Here is a 20,094-nt window from a genome sequence, read left to right as displayed (position 1 = left end):
CAGTTATTTTTCTGAAGTATGAATCCTATACGTGGTCATTCATTGAGTGAAGACTTAATTCAGAAAGAAAAAATAATAGTGAAAAGAAATTAGCTCTGAGATAGGAGCTAGGGTTCTCCAGATTAGTGATGCCAAGTGTAAAGAACACTCAAAGACCTTGATCTTCCCTGAGACTTTAAACCTCCAAGCAAATGTGGTACCTTGAACCTTTATTGGCCGTGTCCTGTCTGTGATCCACCTAGGTCTTTGGGTGACTGTACAGGATCCAAAATAAGACCAATGCAAGACCTTGAGGGTGATGCAGTGTTCGACAAAGCAAGACCTTGAGATAAAGAAGCATTCATGTCTGAAGGAGATGAGGATGATACACGAAGCAGCTCTAGTTCTGTCCTCGTAGTGAGATGCAGGGACCACATTTCTCTAGGAAAATAGAAAAATGCCCTGAGTCCAGCTCCACGATTTTAGGCAAGGGCCTTCACCCTCTGTGATTTGGTTTTTTCACATATACATCATGGAGCTGTCATGAGAATTACATGATATACGAGCTTTGTTATATAGCCAAATTATTTCCCACAGAGATTAATAAATAGCAATTTTCTTTTCATTTTCTCTGGAATGCCTTAATGTAATTAAAGCACTCCAAATTTAGTTTACTTATGAATCACCCATAAAACTGATTTTAGATATGTATATGTATTAAGCTCACATATATATTCATTATATATTATAATTATTATTTATATATAAATCACTGACATCTGTAATGTTAGTTTAGCTCTAATGTTCTAGCAAATCTATTCATGAATCATCAGTTAATAGAGAAATATGTAGAAAGAAGATAGATAGAGCAAGCTAGCTATAACATTAAGAGAAAAACAATACTCAGATCAGAAATGAGCAAACTGAATTTAAATCACATTTATGATGAAATGAAAGTAATCAGAGCACATCTATTATCAATAGTTCAGTATCTATAAGCTTCCAGCCTTAATTTCAGTATAAACAAAAGAAAACGGATAAAAATGAAACTCAGTTTAGGTGATCCTGGCCATTTAAAACAAACAAGCCCCTATTACATTTACAGATGACACTGATTTACAATTGCTACTTCCACAGATCTGTGAATTTTGAAACTTCTATCCCACCCCTAGAATATGAATATTCACCAGCAAATGGATGGATTACATTCTTATGCAAAAACCATCACCTCTCTAGACAGCAGCAATTCCTCTGCCTTCCTCTGGAGAGCAGGGCTCCTCCCTCAGAGGGTTCTTCAAGAAGCCTTTCCTACAACTGTCAAAACTGAACTCTAATGCACGCCCTGAAACAGGAAAATTCTCTCTCTAAGCCTGTTTCTGATTCTTGAGCTTATTCATTTGACTGCAAATGCTTGAGAAAATCTGCTTTTTTCAACAAGCGTAAACATTCTGGGAAGTCAGGACAGTAGGAGAAAAAGAGAAGGGATGAAAAAAAAAAAATACACACAGAAAAAGTACTACCTTAAATGCCAATGGCAAAAGTTAGGGAGGCTTGAAGCCTGATATTTGAACTGCAAGGACTTGACTGGTGATTCAAGATTGATTAAATACTGAACTAGGCTTGATGGGTGGAATGGTTCAATCATAATCCTGACCTGGAGAAGGGACCTACAGGAAGGTTCCTGGGGGCGGGGGGCACCCAAGAAAGCACAAACCCATCCACAGAAAAGGCATTTAGAGAATTCTCATTTGCTATTCATTTTTGCACCCTGCCATATTTAAAGGAGGGCTCATAAAATAAAAACAGCAACTCCCACCACCAGGAACCAGAATCCAGATCCGGAGTTGTGCTTAAAGAATCTCCTTAGAGGAACGGCTCATCCCCCTGGTCCACAGAGAAGGCAGCTCCACTCCCGGTGAAAGTGTTAGCCCCTCAATCCTGTCTGACGCTTTGAGACCCCATGGACTGCAGCCCACCAAGCTCCTCCGCTCATGAATACTGGAGTGGGTAGCCATTCCCTTCTCCAGGGGATCTTCCCAACCCAGGGATCCAACCTGGGTTCAAGCTAGGGAAACTTCAAATAGCTGGAGGGCAGCATGAAAGGCCAATGTGGAGAGGCTGGGTGGGGGCTGATGTTTTCAAAGGGAATTTGGAGTTATAAATAGTGCAAGAAATAATTACTTAAGTCCTAAGTGACACACACTCTCCCATCAGGCAGAAACGCCCAGGTTTCTTCCCTTTGACTGTTGACTTCCAGTCTCCTCCTGGAATCTTTCTGTTGCCCCAGTCCCCACTTTGGCCGAACCATTTCCTTTCCTTCCCATCCCAAGATTTTAGTTTCTCCTCTTTCCGAAGATGGTTCCAGCTCTCTGTCTGCTGTCCAATCTTTCCCTTCTAGGAATCCCTCCACACCCCTTAGTTCTTATAGACAGTTTTGTTTTGTTTTTTTAAACCCATCTCTCTCTCTCTCTTTCTCCTTTTTCCTTATTGGGCTGCCTTGGGTCTTAGTTGCAGCAAGTGGGATCTTCATTGGGTCACGCCAGATCTTTTCTAGGCGCACACGGGCTTCTCTCTAGCTGTGGCCGGCGGGCTCAGTAGTTGTGACTCTCAGGCTTACTTGTTTTACAGCATGTGGGATCTTAATTCCCAGCGGTGGTGGTGGTGATTTAGCCACTAAGTCAAGTCTGATTCTTGCAACCCCATGTAGCCCGCTGGGCTCCTCTGGCCATGGGATACTGCAGGCAAGAATCCTGGAGTGAGTTGCCATTTCTTTCTCTGGGGACCTTCCTCATCCTGGGTTCCAAATCTGAGTCTCCTGCACTGCAGGGAGGATTCGTATCCACTGGACCACCAGGGAAGTCTCCTTACAGACACTCTTTATCCCGTCATTTTGTAGGTTATCAGTGATGATCTGTCACCTTGCATGCATATGTGCTAAGTCACTTCAATTGTGTCTGACTCTTCGTGACCCCATGGACTATAGCCTGACAGGCTCTTCTGTCCATGGGATTCCCCAAGCAAAAATACTGGAGTGGATTGCTATGGACTCCTTCCCGGGATCTTCCCGACCCAAGGATCAAACTCACAGCTCTTACGTCTCCTGAATTGGCAGGTGGGTTCTTCACCACCTGCACCACCTCAGAAGCCCAAGGCATCACCTTAAGAGAAAATCATTCCCAAACTTCTAACCAAACATTCCAGCCTGCCTACACCGAGTGCCTGCAAGAATCTGCAGGTATTAATACTTCCTTCTGTAAATACCTTTCCTCAAGCCAAGCTGATGGACACACTTTTTTTTTCTTACCCCCTGCACTTGCCTGCCTTTAGGATTTTGCTCCTATTTTCCCCCTAGTCTTAGATACACCACTCTCTGGCTCACTGAGTGTACCTTTCTGGATCCCTCTGGGCAGGCAAACTTGCAGCTCTTACTCTGTAACCTGCCTGTTGATGTACAATCATGTGCTCGTATCAGGGGTGCACAGTCTATGTGCGTGATTTCATCAGGGGAGAGAATACACAACACTAAAGAATCCCTTGAAGGCTTTTCTTGCATCTCAGACTCTGGATGGAACGTGACAGGTATCGAGAGGTAGTACCAGGTTGGACAAAAAGTTTGTTCAGTTTTTTGTTTTTTTCCCCATAAAATGTTATAGAAAAACTCAAACGTTTTGGTCAACCCAGTATAATGACAGTGGAAGAAACAAACCTAGAAACTTCCATTGTAGGGTTGTGGCCGGACCATGTGCATTCTTAAAAAAGTATATCTGAAGACATAGAGAAGGAATAAAAGAGGTGCAACTTCAGGGATTAAAGGAAGCAGAAGAAGTGAGATGGGTGAGATCATTTAATAGATTTTTGGAAGCTAGAAATTGAATGGAGACACTTGTATGGCAGTCTGCAGAGAGAGATACCAAAGAGAGGTGAGACTGTCTATCGTACGGATTCTCAGAGAGGCTCAGAAGTTGGACGTGTGCCTAAAAAGGGTGGGTGAACCCTAGAATTGGAAACAGGGGCTCTGCTTACAGAGCACTTACAAGATCAGGTCCCCCTCCATCCTCCCTTCTACCTACTCAGAACTGCTAACCGCCTCCCACCAACAGCAGATCTCATACACTCTAAGCAAGGAGCTGGACAGTTCTTGTTTGGAGAAATTTAAAGGATCCGGAAAACAAGCTCTAGAAACTCAGGTGGGTGTTTCCAGTGAAAATGCCCGCTGGCCACCCAATCCCTCAGTGGCGAGACCCCCAAGGCAAAAAGATTTAGCTGCCCTCAGAGCTTGTGGGCTTCCCAGTGGCTCAGTGGTGAAGAATCCACCTGCCATGCAGGAGACATAAGAGACGCAGGTTTGATCGCCAAGTAGGGAAGATCCCCTGGAGGAGGGCATGGCACACCACTCCAGTGTTCTCGCCTGGAAAATTCCATGGACAGAGGCACCTGGAGGACTACAGTCCATGGGTCACAAAGAATTGGGCACAACTGAAGCAATTTAGCGCCACAGAGCTTGTAATGAGCTTTGGGGGCAGCACATTTTTAATATCTAAGGGTAACCAAGGAGTCACAGAGTTAAGCAAAGCTTCCAACAGAAAGCAGAAATATGAACATAAAGCATAAAGCAAAAAAAAAAAAAAAAATGAGGAGAAAACCCAAAGGAAAGAGACAATGCAGGAAGCAGAAGAAAACTTTTTAAAAAAGTGCTGTTTAATTTTTAAAACCATGTGTCTATAGGCTACTTGAATAAAATATGGGTCAAGATGAAAATAGAATGCATTCTTGGGAGGATAACAGACATAGGTTTAAAATATGATTCCCATGTTTAAAATCTATGTGTGACATTAAAAAATAATTGAGGCTTTCTGACCTGAGTTCTTGCATCTATGAAATTACCATGGTAATATCCTAACTCACGGGTTGTTCTGAGGATTAAAAGGAGCGAGGAAACATAGAGTATATTCTTTGCAAAATAAATGACAGGCATCCAGAGAAGTTTTTATTTTCACGAGTTCTCACCAGTTTTGGAGTGCTAAACCCCTCGGAGAACTTGATAAAAGCTCTGTATCCTCTCAGTGGAAAAACAAATACATCTATCTGTACAGAGTTTACACATCATTTCAGAGGCATCTCAGATTCTCTGAGGCTCAAAGGAAAAAACCCCCTCCCCAGGTTAAATAATTGATCTAAATGAAGTCTTTTAGGGCATGTATGTTCCTTTTCATTTCTTTTAAATCAATTTCAACGCTCAGCAAAAGAGGCAACTCAATGAATGGGGTAAGAACTGTATCTAATTGTGTCTGTGTCGAACAGAAATGATTCAGCACGAAGAACATGAGGAGGGTCCAGTGACCTGCGGAGGGCCAGTCAGAACTCCCAGGGACCAACCTCACATTCGGTCCATGAAAGGAAGATGGCTGATCCAATTAGCCTCTGCTGACCTCGGACCTGACGAGGCTTCTTATTTCCTTCAGCAACAGGGCCTAGGGTAGGGGCTCCTAATGGTTCTGGCAGAGAGAGATTCTAGAAGACCTCGTTTCCTCTCTCAGAAAGACCCGTGGCTCTCCTAGAAATGCTGAGCAGTCTTTTCTCAGAAGGGACTGATGGCCTTCATGGAATCTATTACCGAGCAATCAAGCAGTCATTAAGCATTTATGCAATGGGGTTGAATAAAAAGATACAGAATGTGTGGGCTGCCTGACCTGGTTTTAGATCCTGGCTCCATTAGTTCTAAGCAGGATGGCCTTGGGCAACTTAGCCTCTCTGAGCTTGTTTTTACATTTTGAGTGCAAAGGCCTTAAGGAAAGACTGTACCTTCCTCTGGAAGAGAAAAAGCAGCCAGGAGATTGGTATGGCTAGTGTACACAGAGAGAGGGAGAGAGAGAAAGTCTTAGTGAGCCTGAAGCTCCAATACTTTGGCCACCCGATGTGGAGAGCTGACTCAATGGAAAAGACCCTGATGCTGGGAAAGATTGAGGGCAAGAGGAAAAGGGGACGACAGAGGATGAGATGGTTGGATGGCATCACCGACTCAATGGACATGAATTTGAGCAAACTCTGGGAGACACTGAGGGACAGGGGAGCCCGGCATGCTGCATGCAGTCCAGGGGTCGCTAAGAGTCAGACAAGACTTAGCAACTGGACAACAAGAGAGGAGCCGGGTCCTACAGACCTCAGTGCTGTGATATGCTGTGAGAAGTCGCTTCAGTCATGTCCAATTCTGTGCCACCGCATGGACTGTAGCCCGCCAGGCTCCTCTGTCCGTGGGATTCTCCAGGCAAGAATACTAGAGTGGATTGCCATTCCCTTCTTCAGGGGGTCTTCCCGACCCAGGGATTGAACCAGCATGTCTTACGTCTAACCTGTGTTGGCAGGCGGGTTCTTAACCACTAATGCCACCTGGGAAGCCCACAGATCTCAAAGGGAAGGGCAAAGACTGGAGATTTTCTTTGCAGTAATTAATATGGTTCAGTGGTAAAGAATTTGCCTGCCAATGCAGGAGACACAAGAGACGAGAGTTCGACCCCTGGGTCAGGAAGAATCCCTGGAGAAGGAAATGGCCACCCACTCCAGTGTTCTTGCGTGGAGAACCCCAAGGAGAGAGGAGCCTGGTGGGCTACATCCATAGGGTCACGTAGAATCAGGCTGAGCACGCATGCCTGCCTCTGCCTTGAAGCAATATGAGAAGCCATTGGAAGGTACTGAAGAGAAACCAGACATGATCTGAGCTATGTTTTCAAAAGCTTACTCAGAATGTTGTGTGGAAAGGATGGTCATGGCAGAAGCAGACATCCCCTTGGTGGTGGCTATAGTCTTCCTCACCCAGAGGCTGGAGGCAGGGATGAAGGCAGTGACGACAGTGGTACCCAACCCAGGAAAGTCAGACTCAGGAGAGTGTGTCCCTGAGCGTTCTAGAAGGAAAAAAGCAGCCAAGGAATCCTAGCAGCTGAGGACAACATCACAAGAGAGCGTGGTTTCTGCCATGAAGGATGGACAGAGCAAAGCTGCTAGCCGCCCCCTTCTTCCTCAGTAACAGGCCCCCTGCTCAGCACGTGACTACCTAAGGGGAAAAAAAAAAAAATCAGTCCACATATTCTAGTCTCGCCGGCAACAAGTGTGACCGTGTGGCCAATGGGTTAAAGTCCATCGTGCATCCAAGGCAGACGTCCTTAGAGAATGGGCATACCCTCCCCTTTTCCCTTCCTCTCTGCCTTTTGATAAAGGATAACCAGAGCTAGAACAGCCATCTGGGATGGAGTAGGACCTGCATGTTGAAGTCGGCAGCACTGAGGAAAGAAGCCTGGATCCTCACCTATCCTGGTGGGTCTACACCAGCCCCGGACTGCCTACATTCATGTGGACAATAACTAAACTTCCAGCTTGTTTAAAACACTATAATTTAGGATATTATTCTATCACTCACAGTTGCCCTAATCCGAACTGAATCAAAGGATAATAAAAATAACAGCTATTTTTTTGTTTGATAAGAGGAGAACCTTTTTCACATAAATGCTCCATCATTTTATTTTATTTTTTAGTGTATATATTTATTTTTGGTTGCACCACACCTCATGTGGTAAGGATCTCAGTTCCTTGACTAGGGACCAAACCTACACTTTCTGCATTGGGAGCGTAGAGTCTTAACCACTGGGAAGGGAATTTCCAATGACAACTTTTAATATGTTTGTTAAATGCTTGGTGTGTTCCAGGTAATGTGGAAAGTACTTGACATCACATACTATGTTCTTTCATCTTCACGATCCCAAGACAGACATACTATTACTGTCTCCATTTTATAAAAAGAAAGCTAGTACAGTGAGAGCTTAAATAATCTGTCTACAATCACTTGTCCAGCTTATAATTAGGAGAGCCAGGGTAGCTAGAATTTGACTAATAGGGAAAAAAGGGGGAGGACAATATGGATGAAAACATATAGGGAAAGGAGGATATCCTACTTATTCTTATCTGATGGCATTGCATTTTGACAGCTTTAATGAAACTGAAGTGTAAAGGAACTCAGGTTATATTCCTTAAGCTGGATTAAAAACCAGTTTTTAAACTATGCCATTCTTTAAAGACAATGTTTATGACTTCGGCTTTTGCTAAGCATGCTGACACTCTCTCTAGTTTTACAGTGTAAGGTCAAAGTTCATAGCAAAACAAAATAATATGCCTTAAGGCTTGAAATTGAAATTGATTAAAATAGAAATAAGCAGCTGAATTTGAATTTTTGAGCAGCATTTTAATCATCTAACTACAAAGGTCTGAGAAAGACTATTGTCCAGACGCAGATGGTAAGAACGGAGGGTCTCTGTCGGTGTCGTGGATACTGCGGACAAAGGGAACATGAGTGACATAGGGTGGGAGTGAGATTGAGAACCTCTCTCTTTCCTAGAAAGCCAAACTTCAAGACCATTGGAAGAATTTAGAAAAATCCTGTAAGGTGAGGGACTCAGGAAAACTTACCTAACTGAGCACTTACTGTATGATTTCAAACTTGAATATTTCTATTTCACTGCTAAGAAATTTGAAATAGTAATGAAAAATCAGACAGGATAAACCTCAGACTGGGGTTTATTAATAAATGCTGCATGGATGAATAAACTTTGCAAGAGGTCACAAACCTAAATGTTTAGCTTGTAATGTGTTTTGGGAAAAAAAAAATGAACAAAATGTCAAATTTTCACCACCAGGATTTCCAGACTGTCTTGCAAAATTAGATCGGGCACCACTGGGCCATTAGGCGAACATGATGTGGCTTAATTAGAATAGAATAGGGATTGCTCCCTTCACACAGTTTGTGACAGAATCCTATCAACCCACTGTTGTCTTAACCCCTAAAGGCACCAGCTCTAGAAGGTAAGGTCCCTAGGAAAAGGGTTTGTCTTGTCCACCATCCTATTACCAGCGTCTACACAGTGAGCGGCAAATGGGATTACTGACTGAATGAATAAATGAATATGTGTGTGTTCAGTTACTAACTCGTATCTGACTCTTTGTGACCTCATGGACTGCAGCACACCAGGCATCCCTGCCCTTCCCTATCTCCTGGAGTTTGCTCTAATTCATGTCCATAAGTCAGTGACGCTATCTAACCATCTCATCCTCTGCCCCCTCTTCTTCTTTTGCCTTCAGTCTTTGCCAGCGTCAGGTTCTTTCGCAATGAGTAGATTTATATTCTCCCTGTATTTTAGAAGAGAAAGTTGAAATTCAGAAAGGCTAAGCAACTCACCCAAAATCCCAGTAGAGACAGAATTTAAACCTTGGGCCCGATGGCTTGGTTTCTATATCGCAATGAAAATGAATAAAGAAGCACTTCTTTCTAGCATCTCCTGTGTTTAAAAATTGGAGAAGGAAATGGCTACCCACTCCAGTATTCTTGCCTGGGAAATCCCATGGACAGAGGACCCTGGCAGGCTACAATCCAGGGGGTCACAAAGAGTTTGACACGATTTAGTTACTAAACCACCACCACCACATTTAAGAATATGATCCTTGATTTTTACAATCAAGGTCACATGCATATAGCCATGAAATACCTCAATCACAAGTTTACAACTTGAGATTTGAAAACATATTTACCTATGTATGTAGTAGCCACCATCCCATCACAACGTGAATCTTTATACAACCATAGGAACTTCTCTTATCAGTCAGCCTTATCACCGCTCCAAAGGTCGCCCATGTTCTTCTCAAATGTCATAGACAGACTCCCCTAATTTTGAATTTCATATAAAGGGGATTACAATTCATACTCTTTTTTTTTTTTCTGGCTTCTTTCATGTAACATAACATTTTAAGATTCTCTGGTGCCATAACCTGATTTCACGGGCACACAGGTGGCTCCCTTTGGCCGTTAACGATACAAGACCCATGTCACTAAAAGATACACTGACCCATGTCATGAGCTGTGTGCCGTGACTTAGGAAGCAGGCTTGGAATGTGAGTGCACTTCTTGGTGAGTATTTGCAGATGGGCACCCGGAGTGGACTGTCACCCTTCAGAGGACACACTGGGGGACGTGCCTCACTGCAAAACCCCCAATGCACACTCAAGTCACACCCTGGCCTCCACCATCTCCCTGCCGTACCAAGCAGGTAACTTCCAGGGGAAGGACTGTAATCTGTTCTCCACTGATGCTCATAAATGGTTCAGCTGTCCAGGCACTGGACGAAGAAATAAAGCAAAAACATAGTTCAAGCATTTTGGAAGAACTTAGCCCAAAGTTCTGACAGGCATGGTCGGATCAGTGACTTGGCCTCAAAAGGCTTCATTTACCTTGGTGGGTTTTTTGTTTTTAGGTTTTTTTTTAAATTTTATTTATTTATTTATTTATTTATTTTTTAATTTTTTAAAATTTTTCGCGAACGCAGTCCCCCACTACCACAAAATTATGCAGTCGAGTTTCCCACATTTGGGGAAATCGCAGGGGTCAGCACATCTGGAGTGCAATGGATAAGCCTCGCCCTGGGAAAACCACCTTCGTGATCATGGTATCTCCCCTGCCAGGTAAGTATAGTTATTTATTTTTAAAAGTCGTTACTGAATCTGTTGCAGCATTGCTTCCGTTTTATGTTTTGAGTCTTTGGCCACAAGCGTGCGGGATCTTAACTTCCCAACCAGGGATCAAACCCGCACCCCCTGCACTGGAAGACGAAGTCCTAACACTGGACAGTCAGGGAAGTCCCTTTCATTTTTCCTGGAATGTAGTTGGTTGACAATGTTGTGATAGTTTCACAAAGTGTACAGCAAAGTGATTCAGAATATGTATTCTGCTTTTAACATTCACTTCCATTGCGGGATATAACAGGATATTCGGTAGAGTTGGAATTGTGCTGTGAGTGAAAAAGTGCCATACAAAAGCCAAGTCACTTTCCCAAGTCCTGCAGGCAGGACTCAAAAATGCCGTGCTGACCATGAGAGTGGATGGAAGGCAGAGAGAACCACAAGCTTCTTGAGCTTCTTATGTTCCAGACACTGACCAGCTGTGCTTATGTGGATGCTGGGCCATGCCTCCATGGGCTGGAAATAGCCTTCATTATACACTGGGGAAACTGAGGCTGAGGCAATGAAGTCATTTTCCTGAGTTAAGGAATGTGTCATGATTTGCTCAGGTTAAGGAGTTTGTCAGGATTAGTTGAGGGTGGGCAGCTAATTAATGGTAGAACAGATATTCAAAATGAATTGAGCTCTCTTCTTTATATGAAATTTACAACTGTAAAAGAGACTGAGTTATCTATGTCCCAGACTCTGCTATGAGTCTCATGTTCATTTTCTTATTTAAATATGAAGAAATTATTAGCTTTGATTTGTAGATAAGGAAACCCCTCTTCTGAATCTAGCTCCTTATGAACAGGTCCACTAATAGTAGACACACACACTTTTTTGAAAGTGGTCAGCATCTTCTTTTAATCAATTAATTTAATTAAAATTAAAAGATGCTTGCTTCTTGAAAGAAAAGCTGTGACAAGCCCTGACAGAGTATTAAAAAGCAGACATCACTTTGCTGATAACGGTGTGTATAGCCAAAGCTGTGGTTCTCCAGTAGTCATGTACAGATGTGAGTGTTGGACCATTAAGAAGGCTGGGTGCTAAAGAATTGATGCTTTTGAATTGTGGTGCTGGAGAAGACTCTTGAGAGTCCCTTGGACAGCAAGGAGATAAAATGAGTCAATCCTAAAAGGAAATCAACCCTGAATATTGATTGGAAGGACTGATGCTGAAGTCCAGTCCTTTGGCCACCTGATGGGAAGGGCTGACTCATTAGAAAAGACCCTGTGGCTGGGAAAGATTGAAGGCAGAAGAAAGGAACAACAGAGGACAAGATGTTTGGATGGCATCACTGACTCTATGGACACGAGTTTGAGCAAACTCCAGAAGATAATGAAGGACAGGGAAGCCTGGCGTGCTGCAGTCCATGGGATCTCAAAGAGTCAGACATGACTTAGAGACTGAACGACAATGAACAAACATTTTCTTGGAGCTCACTAATTCTCTGAATTGAAAGGGATCTCAAAGGTCCCCTAAATCTTTGTATATTTAATACCTTCTATTACCTTTTCAATGTATAAAGTACTTGCAGAATCATCTCTTTTGTCTTTCCATCATTCCTATCATAAAGGAAATATTATAGATCCAGCAATCCTGTTACTGGGCATATATCCAGACAAAACTATAATTGGAAAAGATACATACACTCTTATGCTCATAGTGGCACTATCCACAAAAGCCGAGTCATGGAAGCAACTTAAATGTCTGTCAACAGATGAATGGATAAGAAAGATATGGTATGTATATAGAATGGAATATTACTCAGCCATAAAAAATAATGAAATAATGTGAAGGGCAGCAACATGGATGGACCTTGAGATTATCATACTAAGTGAAGAGAAAGACACATGCTATATGTTATCTCTTACGTGAAATCTAAAATATGACACAAATCAACCTGTTTATGAAACAGAAACAGACTCACACCATAGAGAATAGACTTGTGGTTGCCAAGGGGAGGAGGATGGGGTAGATAGGATTAGGAGGCTGGGATTAGCAGATGCAAGCTATATACAGAATATGGACAAGAAACAAGGTCCTACTGTATAGCACAGGGGACTATGTTCAGTATCCTGTGATAAACCATTATGGAAAAGATTATGAAAAAATGTGTATGTATAATTGAGTCACTCTGCTACATGCAGAAATTAACACAACATTGTAACTCAACTATACTTCAATAATCTTTTTTTTTTTTTAAAAAGAAAGAAAATAGAATTACTTCACGTTTGAGGAGTTAAGGATTTAAGAAGTTGAGCAACTCGCTCCAACTCATCAACCAATAATAATGGAGAAGTTAGGCAATGGACCCAGTGAGTCCCCAGCAACAAGTGGTACACTTGAAAGGGACATGACTTTAAGTGACAAAGCGTAACCTAAGTTTATATATGTACTATGTATGGTCACAGTGATGAAAATATATACACACCACACACCCTTTCATGGATGAGCCTGATTACAAGTTAATGCAAAAAAGTGCAAAGCAATGTTTTCTATCTCATTTTTCCCAGCCATTGAACATGTTTCTAGGAGAATCCCCATGGACAGAGGAGCCTGGCGGGGTACAGCGCATGGGGTCACAAAAAGTCAGACACAGCTGAGCGACTAAGCACACAGCACATAAGAGAGGAAAAGTCATAGAAGGTCCTCACTGGGGAAAGGAAAGGGTCCAAGAGGGAACCCACCTACCCTGTGGCTTGAGTAGCACATCCACTATCCTGCAGGAAGGTAGTTTGGGATTCTGAGTGATAGGATAGAACAGTGACCATGACCATGACCATGACCCCTGACCTCCATCTCAGACAAAGATGCCCATCTCACAAAGACTACCAAGTGGACCATAGCACTTGGCACAGTATAAATGACGCACACACACACACACACAATATGTGAAGCTCTTAATATGTCCATTCTTCTTGTCTAAAAATGGACAAAGACATCTCCTTCTCTTCCACCTGAGGAAGCGGTATGCTAACTCATTTTTCAGCTCACAGCTCCCTGACCCACCCCTAAAAGACCCAGCCAGGAAGGGACTGGTACCAGGAATACAGCCTCAGTGAAGAGGATCCAGAGGTATTTGCTGGGCTGCAGCAGTGTTCCCTGGTTTCTGCATGCACACTCAAACCCAGGCTCCATGAGACAGACTGCATCGCATGCAAACTCATAAACCTGTGAAATTGTGTTTTGATTGGGTACACCACATATACCCTGTCTTATCTACCCAAGTCCCTAAGGAAAATTATAGAATACCATTTTTTTTCCTTAGGCCTCATAGAAAAAGATTCTGTTATTACATTTTTTAAAATTCAGGGCAGGCATAACCATAGCTAGCCCTGACATTTCTGAACAGCCCTGAATTTCCAGGGAAAGCCTAGCTAACACAACCGGTATACTGAAGTCTGTTTTAGAACATAGAAAATGTGAGTGGATTCTTAATATCCCAGGGAAAAAAATCATTATTTCCCTCTCAATATCTAAAGCAGATGAACCAAATATTTAAATTAGATGATGACATGATTTATTCAAACTCTCCCACCTGTTGAAACTCCTTTTTCAATGGCATTATCCATCAGATGTGCACTACTTCACAGGTGTCTGATAATCCTTTAGAACACATTGCCTGTGAGTAAGATTCTAATTCTCACGTAGTTACCTTTGAATAGTACCTTTCCATTCTGACCACAAACAACACCCACTGAAAATATCCCATGTTGTATAGTACATATTCTAACCTAGATTTAATAAGGGCTTTTTTTGTCTCCCTTTACCCTTCTTAAAGACAGGATGGAATACGTGAGAAATGTTTTGTCAGTTCTGAAGCCCTGCACAAATATCAGTTTTTGGGCTAGAAAATCAACTTTATATTTATCCTTGAATCAAACAATCTCAAAAAAAAAAAATTCAGAGTTAAGAGGAAACCAGGAGGTCACAGAATCCAACCTCCTTTCAAGTGGGCCCCCACAAATGAAAACCAGATGACATTTTCAACAGACCACTTTCAAATTAAATGTCAGCTGCATACGATGCAACTCAAAACATCATAAACTCTTAGAACACAAAGCTCTTCCCCATTTTCTCCAAGAGGCCATCAAGGACCACATGGAATTCATATATGCATCCTGGAAGTCCATAAAAGGGGATCGCTGGGTACCTCTTGGGGAACTCATCTATTTTCATGGCTTTGGTGAACACGCTTTAAGGTTATAATCTTTCCACGTGCTTTTGAAGAGTCACCTTTGTAATTCTACTCCACATATTATTTTTTACTCCTGGTCAACAGATATAAAGCATAATAAAGCAATCTAAGCCCAGAACTCCAATTGCTGGTTGAGAATTTAAACTTTTGACTGCCAGATACCTCCAAAGTGCAAATTAGAGTGGTTTCTTGACCTTGAAGAGGTATGTTCTATGAAAGAAAAAAGAAAAAAAATCACACAATGGGTGGGACAGGGAAAGTCAGAAAGATAAAGAGAGAAACAGCAAAAAGGAGCTGACCCAGCAGGAAAAAAAACTAACTTACAAAATAGGCCTTATCCAGGGCAGCTTTTCATCAATTAAAAAAATTATGTTCTAAGTAGCTATTTAAAACATATAAACAAGTTGACCTACATTTGTACACTTCCACTAAAACATATTTAAAGTTATGCAATATACACATTGACTAAGATACTCAAAAATATTCTGAATATGCACATCACTGACTTTTGAGTGGAAATTAAAAAAAAAAATCCCACAAACATCATCATGTTTGACACTCCACACAGCAGCCCTTGGGCAGTGAATATTATTAAGACATCCATCTGGGTACTTCCCTGGTGGTCCAGTGGTTGAGACTTCGTCTTTCAATGCAGGAGGTGCAGGTTCAATCCCTGATTAGGGAGCTAAGACCCCACATGCCTTGAAGCCAAAAACACAAAAAGGTAAAACAAAAGAAATACTGTAACAAATTCAACAAGGACTTTTAAAAAATTGTCCACAACCACAGCAAAATAGCTTAAAAAAAAAAAATCTCCATCTTAGTAACAAGACACAGAGCTTGAACTCTGGAGACCCCGGCTTGGATTCTTTTTCTTTTTTTTAAATTTTATTTAGTTATTTTTGGCTGTGCTGGGTCTCTGTTGATGCGTGTGTGCCTTCTCTCGTTGGGAACAGTGGGGGCTACTCTCGAATTGCGGAGTGCAGGCTCCTCACTGCAGTGGCGTCTCTTGCAGCGGAGCATGGGCTCTAGGGGTTGAGGGCTTCAGTAGCTGCAGCACGTAGGTTCAGTAGTTCTATGTACGGGGCTCTAGAGCACAGGCTCAGTAACTGGCACACGCGTGTAGTCGCTCCGCGGCATGTGGGGTCTTCCTGGACCAGGAATTGCCCTGTGTCTCCTGTACTGGCAAATGATCTTACCACTGAGCCACCAAGGAAGACCCTGGATTCATGTTTTTAAAACCACGCCAGCTTCTCTCTCTGAAGGAAGGACTGGGCATAGAGTTAGGCTCCCAGGCTGGAATCTAAGCTCTCAGCACCCAGTTTTCCTTACCTGCCACGCAGCTGTTGTGAGGAGTACGTGAACAGATGCATATCAAGTTCATGAAGCCCAGCAGAGTGAGTTTACTATAAAAGCAAACAGTCATCTTCACACTTCAACAAAAAGGAAATATTGCAAACAAAAAAGAAAGTCTACCATAATTACATCACACAATCATCATTTATTTTCCCCTTTGCTGTACTTTTCCCTTTCCTCATTGTTAGCATATTTGCAACCACTCAGGATATACATATCTGTACTCTATTTCTCAATAGAGCATAAACACTTTCCTCACAAACGCCGTGTTCAATATCTACATCCAGTAAACTTATACGTGATCATTTCCTTAGTTTTTAAACACTGAGGTTGTTTCCAATTTTAGCTTTAAAAATAGTGGTGTAATAAATGTCTTCCTGAATTTAGCATTTTCCACACATTGGGCTATTTCCTAAGCATGAATGTTTTATTCGTGTGCTTCTTCAGAGTTCGAATCATGTCTTTCCTCTTTATTGTTAAGTCCCCAGAGACCAGCACAGAGTCTGGTTCAAGAACTAGTTGATGAATGAATGAATGACTTCAACATGTTATACCTTAAACACTGGGTGTAAGTGTAAATATCATCCATGAAAATGTAAATGCCAAGTGTTAACAACTGTAGAATATTTTCATTCCATACATTACTGAAGGTATTATCAAATGGCATACATTTTTTAATCAAAATCTTAGAAAAACATTTTTTAATAATTTTATCATTTATTTTTATTTTGGGCTGTGCTGGGTCCTCCCTGCTGTGTGGGATTTTCTCTAGTGGCAGCTGGTGGGCGGTTACTCTTGGTTGACTGGCTTCTCTTGCTATGGAGCATGGCCTCTAGGGTGTTCAGGCTTCAGCAGTTGTGGTTCATGGGCTCTAGAACACAGGCCCAATGGTTGTGGCATGCACGCTTAGTTGATCTGCAATGTGTGGGAACTTCCCAGACCAGGGATGGAACCCGTGTCTCTTGCATTAGCAGGCCGATTCTTTACCACTGAGCCACCAGGGAAGCCTGATAAAATTTTGTTATAAATTTGTTTCATTATTATTATTTTTGGTCCCACCATACAGCTTGTGGGATCTTATTTCCCTGACTAGGGACTGAACCCAGGCCCCAGCAGTGAAAGCACCAGGGACTAACCACTAGACCACCAGGGAATTCCGCACTCCCCACTCCCTGCCCAATATTTTATTTCTTCAAAAACCACGGTGCTGGCTTCTTCTATGAGGACTGATTAATAGTGGGTCAGCTAGCAACAGGTCTAGAGATTAAAGTAAATCCTATCCTCCTCTACATTTCCCTAGCTGCCTCATTTCAAATTCCTTGGCCAACGACATCCTTTCACTAAAAGGACATCCTTTTGCTCAGGCTTTATTTACATTTCTGCAGTTCCACATCTGGAAAAGAGACTTTAAAACTTGACTTCACAAGGACCCACGTGGCTCCCTCCTGGCCCTTTATATACAGTAAAGATATTAAGACTTTGTCTTTTACTTTTCTCGTAAGTATTCTTTTTTTCCTAATTCTGCTCTTTTATTGTGTAATTGGGTAAGTCCTCGAGGCACAGAAGTTTTTAATTTTTAGGAAATCAAACTGATTGACTCTTTGCATTCAAGAAAATATTCCTCCTGCCTTGAAATAGGAACACAGACATAGAGAACAGACATGTGCAAGGCGTGGGGGGAAGGAGAGGGTGGGATGAATTGGCAGAGTAGGATTGACATATACATGCTACCGTGTGTAAAATAGATGGCTAGTGGGAAGCTGCTGTGTGCTACAGTGAGCTTAGCTCAGTGCTCTGTGATGGCCTAGAGGGCTGGGATAGGGAGGCCGAGGGTGGGGGAGAGGTCCAGGAGGGTGGGGATATATGTATGCACATGGCTGATTCTCTGTAAACGACTTTATCTGATGAGGTTGGTGCTTTCACCCACCTCCCCAGGTGACACAGTGGTCAAGAATCTGCCTGCCAATGCAGGAGAGGCAAGAGATACAGATTTTATCCCTGGGTCGGGAAGATCCCCTGGAGGAGGAAATGGCAACCCACTCCAGCATGCGTGCCTGAAAAGTTCCATGGACAGAGGACCTGACTACAGTCCATGGGGTTGCAAAGAACTGGTCATGACTAAGCACACACACACATACACACACACACTCACTCACACACACACACTCACACTCACATAGCTGATTCACGTTGCTGTAGAGCAGACACTAACACAACATTGTAAAGCAATTATACTCAAAAAACAAAATTTAAAAAAGAAAAGAAAGCATTTCTCCTGTCTTCCAAAACTTGAATCTTGATGGCGAGGACTTCCTGACAGTGACTCAAAATGCTCCTTCCCTAATCTTATTGCCGAGAGTCTCTTCTCATCCTCCGGAACCTCTGAAAACATTGCTTTTCCCTGACGTCTGAAGCCTAATGTCTTCTCCGCCCACATCCCTTTAATTTCAGACTTGATACTGGAGTAAACATTCAAAGCAAATGGAATGTGGCCTGTGGCTAAAGGTACAAGGGGGAAAACTACGTCATGTCATGTGTCTGCTCATGGTGGGTCAAGAGCAAATACCTATAAGCAGATGCAGGGGAATCCATGGGCCACCAGGGGCCACTTCACTCTGGCCCTTTAAGAGTTTCTAGAGCAGACTTTTTGACGATGGCCATTCTAGCTGGTGTAAGCTGATACCTCGTTGTAGTTTTGATTTGCATTTCCCTAATAATTGGAGAAGGAAATGGCAGCCCACTCCAGTGTTCTTGCCTGGAGAATCCCAGGGACGGCAGAGCCTGGTGGGCTGCCGTCTGTGGGGTCGCACAAAGTCGGACACGACTGAAGCGACTTGGCGGCAGCAGCAATAATGAGCGATGTTGAGCATCTTCTCACGTGTTTGCTGACCATCTGTATTTGAGTCAGTTCTAGGGAGGTAGGTGAACCTACAGCCTGTTATACAGACTGAAGTAAGTCAGAAAGAGAGAAATAAATACAGTCTGTCACCGCAGACATATGGAATTTAGAAAAATGGTACTGATGAACTTAATTTCAGGGCAAGAATAGAGACGCAGATATAGAGAAACTTGTGAACACAGCGGGGAAAGGAGAGGGTGGGACAAACTGAGAGAGTAACATGGAAACAGAGACATTATCATGTATAAAACAGACAGCTAGAGGGAACTTACAGTACAAATATAGGGAGTCCAACCCAGTGTTCCGGGATGACCTAGAGGAGCGGGGTGGGCTGGGGCAGGGGAGCGAGGCTCAAGAGGAAGGAGACAGTTGTATGCTTATGGCTGATTCACGTTGTTGTATGGCAAAACCCAACATAACGTTGTAAAACAACTGTCCTCCAATTAAAAATAAATTTAAAAAATATAGTTTATACAATGGACCCATCCAGTGAATGCTTCTGGTCAGCCCCAGCTGAGAGGTGCTTTCCTAAGATTTGGGGTCTCAACTACACCCTGCTGTAAAATCTGAGAGCTGAGTTGGTCCCAGGTCAGTGGTAATTGGTCTTGAAGCTCTAGAGGGCCTCACGGGAGGAAAGTGGGGTACATGGGATGAGCAGATCCCCTCCTTCCAAGTTCACATGTCGAGCCTCCATAAGAAAGAGCAGCCACAGCTGAGCTCGGCCCCTGACTGCACGTGAGGATGCTGCGGCCACACCCGCTTCCTCTGAGCACGGGAGGATGGGGAAGCCTTGTCAGCGTCAGCTTTCCCTGTCAAAGGGGCCCAGACAGCAGTGAGGAGGGCTCACTTTTCTCACTTGTGTTCCTTTAGCACAAGGAACAGGGCCTGAGACATGTCAAGTGCTCAGTGAATATTTGCTGTGGTTGTCAGTATTCAAGATCATATAGGCTACTGGCAAAATACACGATTACCTGTTATTCTGCAATCACTGTTTCTTCTTCCAGTAACATTCTATGACAGCAACAACTACAGATAGTAACAAGCAAACCAATAATATTAGCTTAAGAACTTACAGAAACTTACCAGGAGCCAAGCGCTCAGCTAGGTGATATATATACTGTCTCTT

At 42.8% G+C, this 20,094-nt stretch overlaps 1 protein-coding gene and 1 non-coding gene across 10 annotated transcripts in view; both read right to left on the bottom strand.

Annotated features, from left to right (window-relative positions):
• Positions 1-20,094, bottom strand: part of LDB2 (LIM domain binding 2) — a 437,269-nt gene that overhangs the window by 355,957 nt on the left and 61,218 nt on the right. The gene's annotated exons all lie outside the window — the stretch shown is intronic.
• On the bottom strand, positions 10,320-10,484 carry LOC122696682. Its single transcript, XR_006341816.1, has one exon. It is a non-coding gene; the product is annotated as a U1 spliceosomal RNA (small nuclear RNA).

The sequence above is a fragment of the Cervus elaphus genome, chromosome 6 (assembly GCF_910594005.1).
Source record: "Cervus elaphus chromosome 6, mCerEla1.1, whole genome shotgun sequence".
NCBI lineage: Eukaryota > Metazoa > Chordata > Mammalia > Artiodactyla > Cervidae > Cervus > Cervus elaphus.
The sequence above is the reverse complement of the archived record's forward strand: the minus strand, read 5'-3'. Positions and strand labels throughout refer to the sequence as shown.